This window comes from Condylura cristata, unplaced genomic scaffold, assembly GCF_000260355.1.
Source record: "Condylura cristata isolate star-nosed mole 26May11 unplaced genomic scaffold, ConCri1.0 scaffold00008, whole genome shotgun sequence".
Taxonomy (NCBI): Eukaryota; Metazoa; Chordata; class Mammalia; order Eulipotyphla; family Talpidae; genus Condylura; species Condylura cristata.
Genome location: NW_004567109.1, coordinates 51,884,503 through 51,906,237, shown reverse-complemented (window position 1 = coordinate 51,906,237; position 21,735 = coordinate 51,884,503). Strand labels below are relative to the sequence as shown.

At 43.7% G+C, this 21,735-nt stretch overlaps 1 protein-coding gene across 2 annotated transcripts in view; it reads left to right on the top strand.

The window, feature by feature from the left end:
* The first annotated feature begins 249 nt into the window (after positions 1-249).
* The window catches only part of LPAR3 (lysophosphatidic acid receptor 3), a 74,625-nt gene continuing 53,139 nt past the window's right edge, over positions 250-21,735 (top strand). The window contains exon 1 of one of the 2 annotated variants that reach the window (XM_004679169.2): positions 250-417. The gene's annotated coding sequence lies outside the window, so the exon portion shown is untranslated. Of the gene's footprint in view, positions 418-805; positions 854-21,735 lie in introns of those variants that run through there. The other variant, XM_012722013.1, reaches the window with a different exon arrangement.

Sequence of the window (21,735 nt, the reverse complement as noted above, 5' to 3'; positions counted from 1 at the left end):
TGAAGAGACAGGGGGCCGTGCTTTATTATGGCTATGTAAAAGTCTGTGGGTGCTAGAGGTTACTTAAGGGGCTCGTACTCTGGAGGTCCGCTACCCTCCAGGGAATGAGTCTGAGGCATGAGCGCTTCCAGGACTGCCTTGCCAGTGGGGGGCGCGCTCCCGTGGGAACGGCAGGGCGGGGCAGGGCGGGACCCGCTCCTCGCTCCCTCGGCGCCCGCCCTCTTTTGCCAAACTTTGTTCGCGGCTGCGGCTGGAGAGTAGGGGCACGGCTGCCTTCGCGTCCGCCGCGCTTTCCGCTGCTCCTAGCTCCGGGCCTGAGCCCGACACCCGGTCGCCCCGTCGCGCTCGTCCCGAGGGCATGCGGCAGCCGCAGGGGCCCCCGGCTCCCGGGCTAGGCGTCGCGGGCAAGTGCGAGCGGTGAGTGGGATCCCCGGCGCGGGGAAGGCTCTGGAACTGAGGCGCGCGTGGGGAGACCAGGGCACTGGGGTCCCCGTCCGGCCCAGCCCGCGGCTTGCCGGGTTTGTCAGGCGCCCAGCCCGGGCCCCACACTCACTGGGGCAAGACTTTTCTGGGCGGGTGTGTGGCACATCTTGCCGTCCCACTTTTTTCTAACAGTGAAAACAATCGGGATGCAAAATCCACGTTGCGTCCGCCCCGACTGTGGGCAGGTAGGCGGGGCGCGGAGGCGCGGAGTGTGCAGCGCAGTCTCGGCTTTTGGACAGGTGCTACTTTTCCAAACTCTTCTTCTAGTTTTGCAAACCGTAAGCGCTTACAGCCGTCAATGCTGAACTGAGGCCGTCTAGTGGATACATTTTCAGCCATCATTTAAACGCCCGGTACGACCGTGTGTCAGGTAGGGAACACTTGGAACTATGCAAGAAATGATTCCGGAAATCTTTATTATTAACTAGCGGGTAAAACTTATTGGGGGCTGTGGTTTGTGGATAAGTGAAGGTCCCCGCGATCCCTCTCTCTTTGGGTAGACAAAAGTTCTTTGTTCTGTAGCAATGTTACTTTATTGCTTTCCGTCAGCAAGTTGTGACTACCAAAACTGCTTAGAAATTTCTCAAGCATGTAATTTGAGGAGTGACTAAATATTGGAAACAATTTAGTCTTCTTAAGGTAATCATTAAAACGGTCCTCAAAAGCATTTGTAGGTCAATTTTTAACTGAGTAATTTCCATGAAATGCTCTCTCCCACCCCCCATTTATTATCGTCACTGCCACTCTTGCTGCTCCTCCTTGCTTTATTGCCCAGACTATGTTTTACCTGGCCTTAAAAATGCTACTCTAGGGCAACATTATCTTCTATTGGTTCCTCTGTGTATTATACTTCCGGGAAGAAAGTAAATGTTAATCACAAACAGAGTATTCCTTCTCTACAAGCTGGTTATCAGGTCTCTGCATTTTATTAATGCATGCACTTTTGTATGACCTAGGAGTTTTGTTGGTTTTTTCAGAGAACTATAGATTAGATACTATTTTATGTAATATCAGTCAAAGAGAATTTTCCCTTTTTGACTAGAAGGGATAAACACACTACTTGGCACTACTTAAAACCGTTCTTGTCAAAAAGTAGACTGTTCTGGGAAAGACCAACAGGCAAAGCCTAGCCAAGCCTGTGTTGAGGATCATGTTCTTGAGACAGGGCTCCAGGGCTGTCTCTTGTGCCTTGAGGTGGCATGGAGCTAGTTAGTATCTAGGGATGGGACACCTTTACTGCCTGGAAGTCACTTACAGTAACTGTCGATACCAGATAACTAGGGAAATAGATTGTTTGGGCTCATTTTTCTTTTTTGTCATTAGAATTGAGAATCTCACAATTTTGATTTAACTACCAAGGACACATCCTCTTCTAACGCTGGCAAATACATATATCAACTACGAGACTTTTTGTATTAGACCAAATCTATTTTAGGTATCTGGCTATTTTACAAGATGTTTGATCCAACAGGTCTGCCTATATTTTCTTCTATGAATGAAGACTAAAATGAAAACATTAAAACGATTATTGTTCATGTGTGTTCTTCAGAATGTTTTTTAGAATCTACAACATGTACTTTCTCTCATTTTTCCAAAACACATGCACCAAGGAACAATTGCACACACAACTTGGTAGCCAGGTAGCAACCAAGACACATGCTCTCAAAGTCCTGCACATACGCCTCAGGCTGACTGCTTCTCTCTGAAGTTTTCTAACTTCCTGCTCAGAAGCAGCAGTCCACCAGTGTTTCAGCCCAACCTCTTATTTCTTTGGGCTGGGGCAAGGGGAGTCACTAGAACTCAGATGGGAATTACTATCACTCAAATTACCCATTAGCCATTCTCCTCGGTGTACACATTAATCCAAAATGCTTTCTGGCTTGTGATTATACCCAACAGCATGGTTAAGTCTGATTGCAAACTTCTAAATGGCAGGGCCCAGGCCCAGGGCATCATTAATGTGGTGTAAGGAGAAGAGCTGGGCTTTGCTGTGACCAGCCTTTGTCCAGGTCAGGCTTTGCAACTTAATATGTTGCTTTACCGCTCTAAGCTTCATTTTTTGGTCTAAAAAAATGAAGCTTATACCCACCTCCCAGGATAAACACAGAAGAACTTAGGGTCGCTGGTATTAGGAAACACTCCCTACAGGCTCTTAAGCCCTCTCTTGGTTGCCCTCCTAAGTAAACATTAAACTGTGGACATTTTTATAAACATGGTGCAAATGCACGTTGTTCCATTGAGTGTGCAAAAATAGATTCGCAAACAGTCGGTGACCAAGACTTCTGTACCTTTCTAACTTGTTTTCTGCTTTCCTGGCTTTGGTCCTTTTGCTCTTTCCTCCATCATTCCTCCTGCGTAGTGAGCGGACACTTCTCTGGCCTTGCTTTTTCTTTGTCTCTTATCCTGGACTCTGTGCATATATGGTGAGATCCACCTGCTGTGGATGGTGCAGGTGGAGGTAAGGGCTGGGGAGCTGCCTGCATTATTTTTCTACAGTGTCGATTCAGATTGGCAACTAGAATACGGGGTCTGGTCCTAATCCCAGCCCCCTTTGTGGCTTCTTGTGACCTTGAGTAAAGCATGGGTCACCCCTGAGTCAGTTTTCTCATCTATACAATAAAGATACTAATTCCTTTCTCTTTTCTTTCTTTCTTTCTTTCTTTCTTTCTTTCTTTCTTTCTTTCTTTCTTTCTTTCTTTCTTTCTTTCTTTCTTTCTTTCTTTCTTTCTTTCTTTCTTTCTCTTTCTCTCTCCCTCCCTTCCTCCCTCCCTCCCTCCCTCCCTCCTTCCTTCCTTCTTTCTTTCCTTCCTTCCTTCTTTCCTTTCTTCCTTCCTTCCAGATTTAGCCATTTATACACACAGAACTGGGGTACAGGCCAGAGGCGTGGGAGGTGGGGAGGGTGAGAGGATTCATCAGAGACAGAGTGGGGAGCAAAACAGGCAGATTGAAATACGCTGCTGAGGGGAGCAGCAGGTGAGACAGGAGAGGTCTGCTGGGCCATGTGGGTCAGCTCCCTGCTTGGGGATTGAACTCATGCTGCAGTGGCTGCGGATTCCCTCATAGTGTTGCTCTTTAACCTATTGTGCCACCAGGAAGGGCCAACGACACTAATTCCTTTTCTACTTGCCTTTCTGAGTGGTTGATGGATCCCACTGCATCATGTATGCAAAAGAACTTTGCATACATGAAAATCATATAAATGTTAACATTAGAGTAGCAGGGTCTCCAGATGTGGGACATGCAGGCTGGTGATACGAGGTGGTAGGCTCTCCATGTGGCTTCTGGTGTGCAAGATGCACCTAACTGCAGTCCCTCCAACCCTGTCTCCTCCTTATATGGAACAGGAAACTTCACAAAAGAAATGCTGCCAGGTGGAGAAACTGTTGTGGAGGGAAGGTACATTTCAGGTACATACTGAGATCACCTATCACTGTGTGATTGAAAGTGCAGGGCAAGGTTCCAAAGAAGCTCCAATTCCCTCTAGAATTATCTGTACTGTCTGTTCATCTCAGTTCTTAGTGGACAAAAACAAAATCCCAGCTAACCAGCCAGTGAGTAGAGGAGTGTGGTGATGGCAGTCACTGGGAAGCACTGTGCTGTCTTTACTATCCTGGGCCTTCCTGATAATGTGGATCTCTAAGATTCACTCTGCAAAGCACCAGACTTATGTAAAACATTAAGCTAGGGCCCTCCCTGGTGGCGCAGCAAGTTAAAGCACAGCACTAAGAAGCTAAAGCCACTTCAGCATGAGTTTGATCCTCAGCATGAGTTTGATCCTCAGCCCACATGGCACCACAGACCTCTCCTGACCCACCCTGCTGCTCCCCTCAGCAGTGTACTTTGTCAGCCAGCCTGTTCTGCTCCCCACTGTGACTCTGGTGAAGCCTCTCACTGCCCCTGTACCTCTGGCCTGTACCCCAGTTCTGTATGCATAAATAAATAAATCTTAAAACAACAACAACAAAACAAAACATTAACCTAGTTATTTCATTTAGTCTAAAAGGTGTGTGTTGCTCTCTATCTGACCTAGTGAATCAGGAGAGTGGTATCTGGTGAGAGGATGATTCTGACTTTCTGGATTGTAGCCATCCCCTTAACCATCCCCAGGCTGATCTTCTATTCACCCTCTATCTTCATCTCTTGAGACCTGCCCTCTTGACCTGTCAGCCTATCCTCTGAACTCCTCCCTTGCTTTTAATCCTGACAATGCCCCATTCCCATGGCCCTTTCCTCCCATCCTAGGATGTGAGTTATACATCGTAGGCTGAGCCAGAATGGGTGTCACTCTGGGAAACAACCTGCCTGGTACAACCTGCCCCACCCTTGCCTAAAGACGTTAGTCAGTGCCCCCAGTTATTCATCAACCTGTCTTACATCTTCATTGTTTTTGGGGGCATTAGGCGGGAGGTCCCCTAGCCTTCACCTTGACTCAACCATATATAGATTCAGTGAGAGAGGGTTTGCTTTGTAAGTGGCGGGGCTTGATGTGAGAGCACATCTGCTCCTCCCTCAGTGCCACCAGTTTTTCTGAAGGTCAAATCAACTTGCAATCTAAGTAAGAACAATGTGCTGGCCTTGTAAATGCAGTTTTAAAGCAAGCTGGCCTTTTCTCCCTTTTCAGCTAAACAGCCCCCAAAGCTTCTATTCTATGAAATTCTGGAGCTGTCCCTAACACTGGAGTCAATCAGAGGCATCCACTCTCCAAAAAACTAGAAATCCAAAGATTGAGGCTCAGAACCACTGAGAATAACTAATAATTGAAAACAAAAGCATGTCAGCCAACCAGGAGAACATCCGTGGATCATTTGCCTCCTGCCCTGGTTGATTATTAAGCAGACAGTATAGGGACTCTTTCCCAGGGCTAACTGTGAGGTGGGTCTAGTGAAGAGAACATAAGTATAATATTCTGTATCCCTAAGGAATTATGATTAGTCAGGATTCTCCATAGCAGTGAATTTTTAGGTTAGACAAAGATAGAAATACAGTGATATGTAGGTTTAGATGCAGATAAGAGATTTATGTAGGAATTGACGTCTGGGGTCAAGGAGACTAAGAGGACCCACGATCTACTGTCTGCAAATTGGAGTCTAAGAAAGTTGGTGATGATCCAAACTGGATCGAGAAGCCAGAGAACCAGGAGTGCTGATGTCTGGAGGGCAGGAGAGATGCATGGCCCAGCTCAGGCAAATTCATTTCTGCCCTTTTTGATAAATTCAGGCCCTCAGTGGGTTGGATGAGGCCTACCTACACTGCTGAGGGTAAATGGCCTCACTGAGTCTACTGATTCAAAGGCTAATCTTTTCCAGAAATGTCCTGATGGGCACACCCAGAAACAATGTTTTACCAACTGTCTGGGCATTCTTTAACCCAGATAGATTGATATGAAAAATTAATCACAGCATCATCAAATCAAGAAATGGATATTGATACAATACTACCATCCAGTGTATAGGGGCCCTTCATATTTCATCCATTGTCCCCCAAATGCTTTTTCTTTTGCCTGATCTAGGGTCCTTGCAGTTGTATAAATCTTGGAATTTGGGTCTCATATCTTGTAGGGAGGCTCTCAATCTGGGCTGAGCAGGTGTTTTGTTTCAGAACCAGCCCCAGATCCTGTGTTCTAGGCTAGAATATTCTACTCTTCCTACTGTACCATATAAGTATACTACACCCTGCAAACCTGTCCACCACTAGAACATTGGGCTTAATCACCAGCTAAATTAATGTCTGGCAGATCTCCTCCCCACCCCTTAAATTCATCATTTTCTCCCTTTGAATTTATTGGTGCTTATGGGGAAGTAATCTGAGGTTATGCTAATAGCTGTTCCTCATTAAACCTCTCCCTATAACCTCACCATTCGTGGCTGACTTTTGCCTCAATCAGTACCTCTGTGCCTGTTGCCAAATGGTGATTCTTGATTTCCATAACTCCTTCTACATTCATTAGCAGAACTTTGCACTAAGGTCATGCATTTATTCATTTACCTTAGGAGATATTCTTGAATTCCTTTTGTATTCCAATATATTGAATGTATGTATTACTTTCATTATTTACTGATGTGAAAATTGCCCTCAGTTTGGTCTGTGGGATGAGGTATTCCAGGTTCATCTTGTATTTTCCCTGTCTTACTTAGCCCTTCCTTTTAGTTGGAAATGGCATTGGCAAACCAACATACAGAAGGTTGATTCTTATAGGGTTTCACAGCTTTTAATCTCCCTGAGGACAGAGCTTGGAAATAATATGGATATAAGCATGCACATTTAATTAAGCTTTTCCTTATATTCGACCTTGTATTATGACATCATGACATGCTTATTCCTCAAATCCCAGTCTGACACCCAGAACCCTTTCTGTTCTTCCCCCTAATATCTTTGTATACATATTCTCTGGCAGTTAAAAACTTCTATTATCTTCAGTATTTTTACTTTTTTGTTCAAAATAGCCCATCTTCCAGCCACAAAGGCATTCTGCCTCTTCTGTCCTTCTTCCCATCCCAGGGTTTCCGCCCTTGGCTGCCAGGCCCGTTGGCTGTGCCTCAAAGCAGCTTTATTAGCCTCCAGACCCTCCAACTCATGCTCTTTGTGACGGCCACGCTTACCTCTTCCAAGTCCTTCTCATGTTGTATTAGCCACATGCTGGCCCTCAGTTCTAGGAAGAAAGAAAAGAAGTCAAAGGAAGGTAGAAGAAGATGATAGTGGAAAGAAAGCAATGATAGAAATAGTATGTGCATTTTTTTTATAAGATTTGTTTTACTTAATTATGCATACAAGAGCTGGAGTGTAGGCCAGAGTTGTGGGGGCTGGGGGTAGGTGGGTGAGAGGATTCACCAGAGGCAAAGTGGGGAGCAGAACAGGCAGACTGACTGAAATACAATGCTGAGGGGAGCAGTGGGTATGGCAGGAGAGGTCTGCTGTGCCATGTGGGTCAGCTCTCTGGCTGGGGCTGGGAGACTGGATTTGTGCTGCAGTGGCTGCGGACAGTTCCATAGTGCTGTGACTTAACCCCTAGGCCACCAGGGAGGCCCATGTACATTTCTAGAGCTTTTAATGTATATAGTGAAATTAACCTCCCCCCAAAGTTATATTGATTTACATTTTCACCTGTATTTTATGAGTGTCATTTTCCCTGTACTCATCATTCTAGCAGTGGGATCTCAGTCAGGGATAACCCTCCACTCCCCACTCCATGGCTCATTATTTGGAGACATTTGTGACAGACATGACTGAAGCTGCCGCTGGCAACTCATGAGCTAAGGGCAGGGATTCGTCTACAAACGACACAAGGCACAGGCAGACCTCCATCGCAAAGACTTCATCCATTCAACCCTTCATGGGTATGTGGCTTTCCACACGAGCAGAGTCTACACTCATCCAACAGAGGGACAGGTCAGCAAGGTCTGATTTCCATGGAAGGCTACAGCTCTATCACCAGTCTTCCTCATTAACAGACCATTTCCACATAAATTTATAGTCAGATAATTGAAGCCTATGTCCCAGTTCAACTAGCAGACTCCGTTTTGCTGACTGGGAGAGAGGAATGCTTTAGGAAAAGATATTTCTTAAACGACACCCTCGACTGCGCTAAAAGTAAACTAGGTTGCCTGCTTGTCTGAGCTTTCTCTGAAACCGGCGCACTTATTCTAGCTCGTATTGCTATTTTCAGTCATGTTTTTAAAGTTTTATTTTGTCATTGTCATTTGATTATATGACTTTTTCCCCATCAACTTTTCTCAAAAATTCGAAGGAGAGAAGCACTTATAACTTAGAAAATATGACCACAATCATATTAAATTTCTTCTAGAGTCAGTAATTGTTTGCAAGAGGCATTAATGTCATAATAGAGAATAAATCTGCATGTTTCATTCTCATGAGGGCACAGTTAACTACCAGAGAGACTCCTGGGATCAGTGTGGTGAACAGCTCCTGGGCCAGTGGAGCCAGCTGGTCCCAGTAGATGAGTCTCTCCAGTTTTAATTTTCTCTGCGTAATGGAGATGACTGCACATCTCACCATGGATGCAAAGGGGAAAAGAGATGTGGGCCCACTTTCCAATTTTTCTGCAGTATATCAGTGGGTGTGTTCTCATACATCACCGTAAAAGCCAGTTTTGCAGGTAGCAGAACAATATAGTTAGAAAGTTAAACATAAGATTTCAACCTAGTTGAGTGGATTTCTCTTAGATATACTCATTTGGGACTGAAAGTTTTCAATGGAAACACTAATTTTTTAAATCATCTCAAATACAAGCTAGTAACTCTGGACAGGGCAGTAGAGGGTAGAAGAACAATCCCTTGGCTTTGGGATTGTTATGCCAGTGATGCACCCAATCTGAGGTAGGGGTTTCCTCCTGTGATCTCCCCTCCTAGTCTGTTAGGTATTTAATACCCATTGGGAACAGACTTGCCCTAACTGGGCCCCTCTGACTCCTCTGTACTTGAAAGCAGGCTGAGGGCTTTACTTTGGCTGTTTCATTCACTTTGTCCCAGTCACCCAATAGAGCAACAAGTTAGAGCTTGTCTCCCTTTTATGATAAATGAAATTAGGCCTGAAGATGTTAAGTACCTTTCCTCTGGATCCACTAATGATAACAGTAATAGCACTCTGTGTTAGAAACTGTTCTAAACATCTTGTTTAAATCTTCCAATGAGATTAAATGTTCTATTTATTGACAAGGGAGTAAGGCACAGAGAGGCCAACTAACTTGCCAGTAAGTAAGGCTTCAAATTCCAGCCAGTTAGCCAGAGAACAGGATATCATTTTACCAACAGCTTTTGTTGAACAAACTCTTTCTCCATTGTGTATTTTTGTTGAAGGTCAGTTGATCATATATGCATGGGCTTATTTCTGGGTACTGTATTCTGTTCTATTGGCCTATACGTCTGTCTCTTTCTTTCTTTCTTTTTTCTTTTTTAAAACATTTCTTAACTTTATATTTTCCTTTTAAAAATTTATTTATATTTATTGCATACAGAACTGGTGTACAGGCCAGAGGTATATGGGGGGTGAGAGGGTTCACCGGAGACAGAGTGGGGAGCAGAACAGGCAGATGTACTGAAACACACTGCTGAGGGGAGCAGTGGGCAGGTCAGGAGAAGTCTACCACACTGTCTGGGTCACCTCCCTTGCTGGGGATTGCACTTGTGCTGTAATGGCTCCTAGTGCTGTGCTTCAACCCATTATGCCACCAAGAAGGGACTTATAGGTCTGTCTTTATGCCAGCATCATACTATTTTAATTACTATTGCTTTGTGAGATGTTTAACAATCAGGAGTATGAGGTCTCCAAGTTCTTTCTTTGTTTTGGATATTTGGGATCTTTTGTGGTTCTAGATGAATTTTAGGATTGTTTTTCTTTTGTAAAAAAAAAATGCCATTGGGACTTTTCATAGAGATTGATCTGACTCTAAATCTTGAATAGTTTAGGCGTTTAAACAATATTAAGTTTTCTGATCCATAAGCAAGCCATGTTTTTCTATTTTTTTATGTATTCCTTGATTTTTTGTTTCATCAATGCTTTGCAGTTTTCAGTGTACACGTTTTTTTGTCTCCCTGGTTAAGTTTATTCCTAAGAATCTTATTCACTTTGATGTTATTATAAATGGGATTTTCTTAATTTCCTTTTTGGAGTATTCATTTTTAATGTATAGAAATGTAGTTGATGTTTATGTTACTTTTGTATCCTGCAACTTTACTGAATTCATCTATAAGTTGTGATGGGTTTGTATGTGTGTGGAGTCTTTAGCATATACTAACTATATATGTCAGGTCATACAATCTGCAACCAGATGTCATCTGTCATCTTTTCTCAGTTGATACCTTTTATATGTCTTCTTGCATACTTGATCTGCCAAGGACTTATAGTACCTTGTGGAATAAAAATGGTGAAAGTGGGAAAAGCTTTCAGATTCTTACTATTGCATATGATGTTAGCTGTGAGAGCCACATTCTTTAACTGTTCTGGTCTCCTGCTTATCTACCAGTATTTAAACCATAACCTGAATGAAGCCTGTATTCTTCTGCCATACCATGTTGTCTCCTTACCCATTCCTATCTCTCCATTTTGTTTCAAAAGGTAGAAAGGATTTTGTGTAGAAAGGATTTTGTGTTTTTTATTTCTTCTCCTATCAGCAGAAGAGAGAAGCAGAATCTTAAGCTTAGTCGCTGTTGCAAGTACTCTCAGCCAGTGGGAAAGTCCTACATGCCAAGTACATGAACTGCTTTTTTTTTTTTTTAAAGATTTATTTATTCGTACAAAGCTGGGGTACAGGCCAGAGATGAGGAGGGTGAGAGGATTCACCAGAGACAGAGTGGGAGCAGAACAGCCAGATCGACGAAGTACACTCGTGAGGGGAGCAGTGGGTGGGTCAGGAGAGGTCTGCCACGCCATGTGGTCACCTCCGGGGCAAGCGGGGATCAAACTCATGCGGAAGTGGCTTTACCTTCTTTGTGCTGTGTGTTAACCCGCTGCGCCACCAGGGAGGGCCTACATGAACTGCTTTTAAAATATTGCATAAATTCAGTCATTTCAGCAAACCTCTATGGCTCTCTTCAGTGTGCCATTTTAGAGAGGAAAAGAAAGGCCGAGGCAGATCAACTGTGTGCTGGGTCATTGCTGGGTCATTGCTGAGACATTGCTGAAGGAGATGAGCCAGCTCTTGGGCCAGGTCCAGCAGATTCCAGGCTCCTGCTCCTTTCTCCTGGCCACCGTGCCCCTCCTGGGCATCATAGCTGCCCGCTCTCCTTGACAGGGTTTGGATCTTCCCTTCACTAACCTCTGTTTTAAACACCATGCTAAAATGTTCATTTCTTTCTTTATTCTGACACACAAACATCCACTCTACAATAGACGGATGGAGACAGAACACCATTGAACAAAACAGAGCAAAACAACAACAAAAACCCAAACCCTCATTCAAAAGAATGAGAGACCTGTAGCAGTGGCAGGTGCACAGAAATGATGAAACCTTGCCGGACAGGAATCATTAAGGCCTTTCAACCCGGCAGGAGAGTAGATTTTGTGCGTGTTCCCTGCTTCTGCGCTCTGGGAAAAGTCTCCTAGGGGCTCCAACTTTGACTTTGCCCTCTGGAATGTTTATCCTTGTCCATTTAATCCCTCTGTAGCTGTAGGAAATGGGTGTTAGAAAAGTGTGTGCTCCTTGGGGGAGAATGAAATGGACCAAGCTGTGGCCTCCCTAGCTGTACAGAGAATTCCTTAAAAACTTCATAGAGCTGCTGGTCTCTTTGTTTCTATTCAGCTCCACCTTCCAGTGACCACATCTCCATTCTGTGTGGGATCAAGTCCTTAAGACTGCCTTATTCCCTGATGTCTGTGCTTGGCCCATGTCTCTCTTCCTCTCTCGTGACCTCTACTCTGAGGTCCTCTAAAACATGGGCGTGGGCAGGAAAATGCACTCTATGGCTGTCTTAACCATAGATGTGTCTTCCTTCCTGCAACATTTTATTGAAAGGACTCTGAGAAAGGTTGGATCCTTAACACTATGTTCTGCTCTTTGCGGTCAAACAGCTAAGTTTTCTAATCCTCCCCAGTTCCTGGATATTCTCTGTTTTCTTCCATCTTTGCTTATAAACTACATACAGTTCTTCCCTGAGCTCATCTTTTCCTTGCAATGCAAGGAGCAACCATTACTTGCTCATGTCCTGTTTATTCCCAACACCTTTCTCTGGAACCACAGGCCTCTTAGGCAAAGCCCCCAAAAATGGTGGCTGGAAGAAAGCCAAAGTTTCTTGTTCTCTCTTATAAACAGCCCTGAAGTGAGTTGTTCAAGTTCAATGGCTTCTTTCCATCTTGTTTCTCTGCCCTCTGCTAGGACCCTGATTCTCCAGCTCCTTTTGCTAAAAGACTGGTTTTCCTTATTTCCAATCTGCCAAGGGCCAACACTTTTGGTTTATATTCTGTTCAGAGGCAAATCCACGGAGCATACACTTAAATTTCACAGCAGTGGCAGAGAGTTGTAAACATGTCTTAATGTTTGTTGGCAGTTTCTGCCCCTTATCGCCTCCTTGATGGAACTTTCTTGAGCTGTGCGTCCCTAAGATATTTACTTGATCTGAACACGCGACGCTGGCTCACAGGCCTGTTTGTGCTCTAACTTGCATGGTGATGAAAACATGAGGTGCACATGTGATTTGGGGCCAACCTGGAAGGAGCGCACTGCATTTATGCCCACATCCTTTTGGCAAGAATTTCCTTACGTGGCCACCCTAACTACAAGGAGACTGGAAATTGGAGCTCATTACTCTGTAAGAAAAGATCAACACAATTTAGCAGTCTGTGCCATAGAGCTTGAAGCCGAATAATGATACTAAGGAATAGTTGGGAGAGAAATCCCAGGGCAGTAAGCAGTTACAGGCATGTGAGTTAAAAGAACGGCAATGATTTTGGTCTCAGCACAATGCACAGGACTTCTTAGAAATGCCATCTGGGCCCCTACTTTTATGCAGCCTGTGGGACAGAGGACAGTTGTTTAGTGAGGTTGATAATGGGAAGTTCAAGTTGGGAAGACTGAGGACCATTCTCAGGGGGAAGTTCAGAAACCAAATCCAGGTCTGGACAGGAGTTCAAATCCATAATACTGTCCATAGTTCTAGAGCAGGAGGTGATTGGGAAGCCTGGAACCCTCAGGTGGTCAGGATCCAGGGGGCACGGGGAAAGGGCTCAGCACAGGCAAAGCATCAGGGCCAGGGAGAACAAAAGGTCTTGGCCAGTGTGAGCTGCAGGGCCTCTTCCGCTCCAAACCTTTGTGCCAACTTGCCAATGCTGTACTGCAGTCTACTTCAGAGGACAGGAGCACCCATTATTTTAGCCCCATATCAAAAATCTGGTGTTAAACTTGACACTTCATTCCTTATTGTATCTCATCATCTCCTCCGGCTGTACTGATGGAAGTTGAATTCTCCAGACTCTGTACACATGACCCTCATGGCAGTTTCCTTGTTTATCATGAAGGCAACCTGAGAGCTTAGCCAGAGAGAGACAGACAGACAGTGAGAGGGACCGACAGACACAGAGAGAGCAATGCGAAGTGTCCAGGCTTACACAAATCACTGGAGGGTCATCCATACCGAGGTATCAATTTAAGCAGTAGTAGTTTTGGTAGAAGAAACGAAAGGAAAAAGAAGAGGGAACACCGAACCTCAGCATGTGTATGAATCAAGACTGGTGGGGGACAGGAGACCAGTACTGAGGGCAATGGGGTTAGAACCAGGAGAGAGTAGGGGTCACAGAGGCCTTGAGAGGGGACTTTCGAGAAGGGGGGCCCTAATAGTTAACATTCACAGTGAAACCAAAGAACAGGAGGACTGAAAGAAGATTTGGGAATGATTCAGTCAGATCGAACATGTTTTCATTTTGTATTGATGACAAGCAAGGTTCTGGGTGTCTGTTTCAAAGATCAAGGAGACAGAAGGATACTAGCTCTGATCCCCACAGGCTTAGGAGTGAGGTTAAGACAAATGAATGTTTAATAAAATAAGCTGTAGGAGAGGTGCCAGGTATGCCTCAGCTACAACCTTCGTCTTATGAAATTATTTTTTTAGATCCTTGTTAACTTCTGGACAATATTTGATTTCTCCTCTTAGGGATAGTCCCGTAGTTCTCCCACCACCATGGAACCCGTGATCCATCACCACAGTCCCTTCTGCTTTTCCCTCCACTGTTTTGTTTTATTTTAAAGATTTTATTTTTTATTTATTTATGCATACAGAACTGGAGTACAAGCCATAATTGCAGGGGTGGTGAGAAGATTCATCAGAGACAAGAGTGGGGAGCAGAACAGGCAGGTCGACAGAGTACACTGCTGAGGGGAGCAGAAGGTGAGACAGGAGAGGTCTGCTGTGCCACGTGGGTCAGCTCCCTGGCTGGGGATTGAGCTTGAGCTGAAGTGGCTGTGGCTAGCTTCACAGTGCTGTGTTTTAACCTGTTGCTTCCCTAGGGAGGGCCCTTCCGTCCCCTGTTTTGATTCCTCTCCCACCCTCTCCCCTGCCATATGACTCAGATCTATGGTCAACTTAAAAATTTGATCTTTGTCCCTGGTCCTTTGTTTGGGTTCTCTAGATTCCATGTATAAGTGAAACCATATAGGATTTCTCTTCTTCTGGTGCACTTTGTTTACAAAATCCCTTCCAGCACCATCCATACTACTGTAAGTAGCATACCTTTACCTTTTTTGATTACTGAGTAGTATTTAATTATGTCTATATACTGCATCTTTCTGAACCATTCATTTGTTTGGGGGGCATTTAGTTTATTTCCATATCTTGGCTGTTATAAGTAGTCTTAGCCACCTTCTTAAAGAATAGCCTATATTCTCTTTCTGCTATCATGTCTCCCAAGTGTTATTCAATAAAGTGTGACCAGATTTCTGTTTCTTCTGCTTCTAGCCAACTAACTAAAACTAACCAATACATGAACTAAATATGTGTTAGGCATTTAGTACACCCCTATACCAGGCATCAGTACACAAAGATGAGGAAGAATCTATTCTAGCACTTAAGCTCACAGTCTGGTGGTAAAAACTGACAGCAAGGCAGAGAGTGTCTATAAGACCATCTGAGTGAATTTTTCCCTCCAGTGGCTAAAAGGGAGTCAAATGAAGTAAATGAAAAGTCTACTTTAGAAGAAGTCACTGTTTGTCTGTTTTAAAATTCCCATTGTATAGATTTGTATAGGTTCCAAAGTCAAGAATTTCATCTAATTCCCCCTGAACTTGTTTGTATTTATATTTGAAGATGTTGGAAGACAGGGCCTCCTTGGTGGCCTAGGGGTTAAGTCTCAATGCTATAGCCTGAGTTCGATCCCCAGCCAGGGAGCTGACCCACATGGCACAGCAGACCTCTCCTGTCTCGCCCACTGCTACCCTTAGCAGATTATTTTAGTAAATACACCTGTTTTGTTCCCCACTTTGTCTTTGGTAAATCCTCTCATACTCTGCACCTTTGGCCTACACCCCAGTTCTTTTACTTGAAAAAAAAAAAAAGAGAGGTACTGGAAGAGCAGAGGTGAAGCATGCTAGAAGATAACACTTTTGATGAGATAAGCAAGAGCTGATTTCTGGTGCCTTCCCCTCCCAGTGCCCTGAGCCCTGAACTTCTTTGTCTACTCAGAGACCATGTCTGGCTCATGTCCCTAGGGTGTAAATGTTGGCTGTGATTATTGCCTCTTTACTAAGGCTGCAAACTCCAGAGCCTCTCAGAGAGCTGCTCATATCTCCTATCTCCCTTGACTAGCTGCATCACTGGAAACGCCACCTTAGTGGGTGGGTTGTGGTGACCCCCAAAATACAGTCTCTGTAACCATGTCTTTGTTACTGTTGCCCCACAAAAGTTGCAGTGCTTGCTGGGCTCGGGGTTATCACCATACTCCCCTGCACCCCCTCACAGGCATCAGAAGGAAAAGTCAAGTGCTTCCTTCTCCCAAGTGTCTGGTTTCAAATCTGGCTTATCATAGGCCCAGATTAATACTTACATCCACATTATTTGTGTCCTTGGTGTACATGACCGCAATGTAGAGCTGAATCCTATCTTGGATGAGTTAAAGAACAACTAGGAGGAAGAGGTGAGGTAGATTTCATTATAAAGGGATCTGTTGGAATCCATTGTAATCATTTTTGATATAACTCTTGTGACCATGGGTCAATCACATGCTTATTGAATCACTGCCTGTGTGTAGAGAAATTTAATAGGGTTCGGGTACATATGAGGGGATATTGAGTGCATTGAATGAATTTGTGATACTGGACCATGCTTTTGGGAACATAGCTTATTGCTCTTTCCTTCTCATAGTTGTTATATTTAGAACCAGAAAATGTTGTGTAACTCTCACAGGTTTAAGAAAATCCATAATAGATTATAATTTTCCTAGAATTTTTTTTTTATTTCAGTGTACTTTAAATGACACCTATCTTAGAGTTCCATAGGAACGAGGTGACACAATCTCACTGGGGAGGGAAATGTTGACTCAATAACTAGAGGGGTACTCTTTTTAAGATTTTACTTATTTATGTATACAGAACTGGGGAATAGGCCAGAGGTGCAGGGGAGGTGAGAGAATTCACCATAGTCAGAGTGGAGAGCAGAACAGGCAGATTAACGAAGTACACTGCTGAGGGGAGCAACAGGCAGGTCAGGAGAGGTCTGTCTCGCCATGTGGATCAGCTCTGGGAGGGGATTGAAGTCTCACCAAAGCAGCCACGGGCAGCTTCGCAGTGCTGTGCTTTAACCCGCTGTGCCACTAGGGAGGGCCTAGAGGGATACTTTTAATAAAAGGAAGGCCCAGTTTGTAGACTCCAACAAGAGACGGTCCAGTGCTCAAGATCTGGAAGCAGCAAGGAGCAGTGAACATGTGTCCATTTGAAAACTAGAGAAGAAGAACAGAGGCTGCCAGTAAATAGAGGCCCCCTAACTGGAGTAAAAGTAACTACAGACTGGGCCCTCCCTGGTGGCGCAATGGGTTAGGATGCAGCACTGCAAGCTGGCCACAGCTGCCCCAATGCGAGTTCGAACCCCGGCTCTGGAGGTAATCCACATGGTGTGGCAGACCTCTCCTGACCCGCTCGCTGCTCCCCTCAGTGTGAACTTCATCCATCTGCCTGTTCTGCTCCCTGCTCCCCACCCTACCTCTGGTGAATCCTCTAACCACCCCTGTACCTCTGGCTTGTACCCCAGTTCTGTATACATAAATAAATAAATCTTTTAAAAAAAAAAAAAGAAGTAACCACAGACCACTGTAACTTGGCAAGGAGGGAGCCTCACCCACCTCCATCCTGCCCACCTCTTGCCATAGCCCTCATTGGCAGGAGCAGGGGGGTCGAGAAAGGCTGCAGGTACAGTTTGTAGGTTCCTGCAGAGTATAGAGACATGGAGGAGACTGGAGAGGGGAACTGGAGGAACTGAGGAATCAGGCACAACATTCAGGTGCCTCTTCCATGCTTCTCCGTGATCTTACTCTTTACACAGACACGCTATTTCACTATCAAACAGGGGCAGGGTGGGAGAGGGTGGCAGAAGAAGCAGGGCAAGAGCCTCCCCCCCCCTTTTTAAAAAATAATATAATAGTTTATTTTTACATCATTTTATATACATTTTTTTTTTCATCTCAATTGTAATCCCTGTGGGTCTCCCATCACCAAGTCACCCGTGTGCCATCACCATAGTCCAGGGCACTTCCCTTCCCCCCTACCCCCGTTTTTGATCCCATTCCCCACTCCACCCCCACAAAATGTCTTTGGTATATGAGAGCCCCCCCCCCCCACTTTAGCGAGGATTCCTGCAGGAATCCTTCTGATTTGTTTGTTTAGCAATAGCAGTGCTTGTTTTTGGAACCTCTGAAGCCTTAATTAAAAGTACTATTTCTTTCTATAGTCACATGCTTTGAAAATGTGATTTTCTTTTCTCTATAGAGCCTCAAGCTTCATTCAGGCACTAGTGGGGCTGGTGTAATCTCAAGAAGCATACCTGGGCCACTGAAGCTCATTCCTGACCAACTGCTTTGTCATAACAGAGGATCCTTTAGAATAAACTTCTGCAGAATGAGAGCTTCTTGAATGTGCTTCTCAAGACTGGAGGTGAAGATGGAAGTGGAGGGAGTAAAGAATAGTGAGTAACTTCAAGGTTAGATTAGGACTAAAAGTGCACCAGAATTTTTCCTGTTGCAAATTTTATAACATAAAAACATCTTATTTTCTTTTCACGGAAGTAATTTTCTGTACCAAGCACTTTAAGATTTCTCAAAATACATTTCACAGAGTGACATAGTTCTTTGCACAAGAATATCTCTTTCTGCCATGAGTGGCCACCCTTTAAATTTTGACAGTCTCTTCTCTCTCAACAGTAAAGCTACTGACATCCCATTACACAACAGTCCAAGTATTACTTGCTGTTTCTATAACAGACCATATGGAGTTATATTACGTATAAACATTAATCTTAGCATTTTGATTAGCAGTTTTGCTTTTATAAAGGTCAAAGAGCAATATATCATTGCCTTCTTTCTAACCTAGTGAATTAGATGAGATTTATCTAAAAGGTGAACACCATCAAGTGTTAACATTACGTTTGGATGAACTGAGTCAGAGAATTTGCTGACCATAGAAAATCCATGTCTTACTCTTTTATTTGGTTTAGTTTTGTATGTTTTCAAATCTGCTTTCCTGTTTAATCAAGAGGCTTAAGACAGCCTTCATTCATCAGTGACATCCGGGTAACAATACATTTGATGATAGCTGTTTACTAAACAAGTTCTAGAGTAGAAGCTGTGTGTATAAACCATAGGCTTCTGTAAATCCACCCACTTAATGGAGAAGAAGTTGTAGTAGAGCCAGCTGACATACAACAGGCAATCCTCCCTCCCGAATGTGCATGGCGCAGTTATTTTGTTTATTCCATTAAGCTCAGGCTGCAGTCACCACCTCTGAGATGAGTGAAGATGACTTGAGCCACATAAGTTTCTCCATTTCCCAAGTATCTGCCTCTTCTGTGTCATTTCTGCCTAGACACCTTTCAAGGGGCTGGGTGTATTGTGAAGGCCTTATTGCCATGTGGAGAATAGAGACTCTGAATCAGAACAGTTGTATGTCCTGACTTGACCATTCCTTAAAAAAACAGAAATTGAATTCCGCTCTTTTAAGAGAAGGGGTCCAGTGTACCAAGACAAGGTAGCAGATTGTAACAGCACCATGGGGAACAGGCACCTCCGAAGGAAATGAAAGGTTCACTCAACAAGATTTATCCAAGAATATCAGAGGCTTTCCATACTCTATTACAGGCAATATCCGTTCAAATTGAATTTCAAACAAATTATACTCCTCTGTGTGTTTTTACATAATAAGAATAAAGTAACCACTTATGAAACATGAGAACTTTATTTATTTTGAAGTTATTTATTATAATAGAGTTGATAACATTTCTCTGCCTTTAATATTTATTTAAAATATTTACTTATAGACCTGCTTTATATTTACAGAAAAATTGAGGAGCTAACATAGAAAGTTCCCATAGTAACCCCCCCGCCCCACCACTCCTGCTCTAGTTCTAATATCTTACATTAACTTGGTACATTTCTTGCAATTAATGAGCTGTTAGGGATTTGTTGTTATTAGCTGAAATCTGCTGTTTATTTAGATTTCCTTACTTTTTGCTTAATGTCCTTTTTCTATCTCAGGATCCCATCTGGAGTAGACAGTAGATTTAGATTCAGTGTCCCCTTAGTTTCCTTAACTGTGAAGATTTTTTAATTGTCCATGTTTTTGATGATCTCGATGATTTTGAGGAGTCTTGGTCAGCAGTTTTATAGGGTGGTACCCCAATTGGGACTTGTCTGGAGTTTTCCTGATGGTTTCACTGGGGTTTTTCGGAGGAATATCAGAGTCATCTAAATATGTCATATCAAGGTTATAGGCCAGGATTATGATCTCCACTTTGATGTGGGCCTTGCCCACCTGGCTAAAGTAGTGTTTGCAGTTTCTCGTGACAAAAAAGTGGCTCTTTACCCTCTGTTTCATTCCTGCCTCCCTTTGGGGGAGGCAGTGGCTATGTACAGCCCACACTGTGGTAGTGGAGAATTCTGTTGTCCTCTGCAGGGATGGAATTATTTGCATAGTTTATTTGGAATTTTTCTGCATAGGAGATTTGTCTCTTCTTTTTTGTTTATTATTTTACTCAGTCAATCATTTCCATAGTTATACTTGTGGGTACTTATTTTATATTTTAGGATCTATTCTAGTACTCCTTCATTTATTTTGTTGCCCATATTTGTTCTAGCACAGGCCAACGTGTCCTCTTTTGAAGTTATGTTCAAAGAGGAGTTGTAGTGTCTGCTGTCCATGATGAGTGGGAACAGGTCTCTATTGTGGGATGGCCTTCCACCACCCTAACTTTTCTGCTCTGGTACAGCGCTTTTAAAAAAATAATAAATTAATTAATGTATTTATACATACTTTACATCATTAATCATTTTTTCATTTATTTTCTCCTCTCAGGTGTAGTACTCATAAAATTCTGTTTTAAGGCTGGAAATATCACTCCTCCTACCTACCAGGCAGCAGGCTTGGGGGCCAGGCCTACAGAGGCATATGTAAGAGTTGCAAGAGAGTGTACAGAAGAAAGTGATGACATCAGTTTGGGTGGAAGGTTAGGGGCATGCAGCGGGTGTAGAATGTGGAATGGTACTTCACTCCAGTTTGTATTTAACAAGTATTTGCCGAGTGCCTGTTAGTTCAAGGGATTGTTTCTGGCACTGGCTGGGTGTGTGTGTGTGTGTGTGTGTGTGTGTGTGTGTGGGGTAGGGCGTAGGCCACTGCCTTCCTGCCTGAACGGGGAGTACAGACCCTAACCCCAGGCAAATCATGGTGAGAAACAGTGTAAGGAATATTAAGTAGGCCAAAGTGTAGCAGGGTGTGGTGAAGTGGTCATTTAGAGGGTGGTGGGGAGGGGCCTTGATGAAGTGACATTTGAGCAGAATGAGATAAACAAATGAGCCCTGTGGGTGTCTGTGGGAAGAAACTTCTGGGCAGAAGGCACAGCAAATACTAAGGTCTTGAAACTAATGGGTGAAATGAACTTCAGGGACCAGAGGTGGATATAAATTACCCGTGCTGCCCCAATTTTGCCATTAGCATGAATTATTAACATGATCGCTTATGCAGAAGAGGTGTCTTTTTTGGCCATTAGAGTACCAGCTAACCAGACCTGCAGCTCTCCTCGGACCAGGGTTTCCAGAGAGAAGAGGGCCAATCTACGTTTGTGGGCTACGGGAAGAGAAAACAAGCTAGCATCAGTAGATCTTGTTGGAATGTATCTCGAATCTTCCTAGGTGAGAGTCGAGAGTGTTACTGAAGTTGGCCTAAAGGCCAGCAGCAACTTGTTTGGCAAGACAGAGCTAGAAATAAAAGCTGCTTGAGTGGTTTTCAAATGTCTTAATTTTCATAATTGTTTCCATATTATGGGCCGGCTGCACATTTTTTTCAGAGATTCAAGTTTGGGAGCATCTAAATGAAAGCTTTGCTCATGAAGTTTTCATTTGAATTCCACATATAGACTTTCTAAACCATCATTTTATGAAGTCTTAAATTACTGAAGTTTGAAGTTGTGGTAATAGCTCCAAAGTTTAACATCTTTTGTTTCTGGGTCAGAACTATTCAAACCCCTAAACCTTTCATATTAAAGAGAAAAGAAAAAAGAGAGAAAAAACCAGCTTGGGATTTCGCAGAATTAGTTTAGCAATGTTAAATTAGTCTTG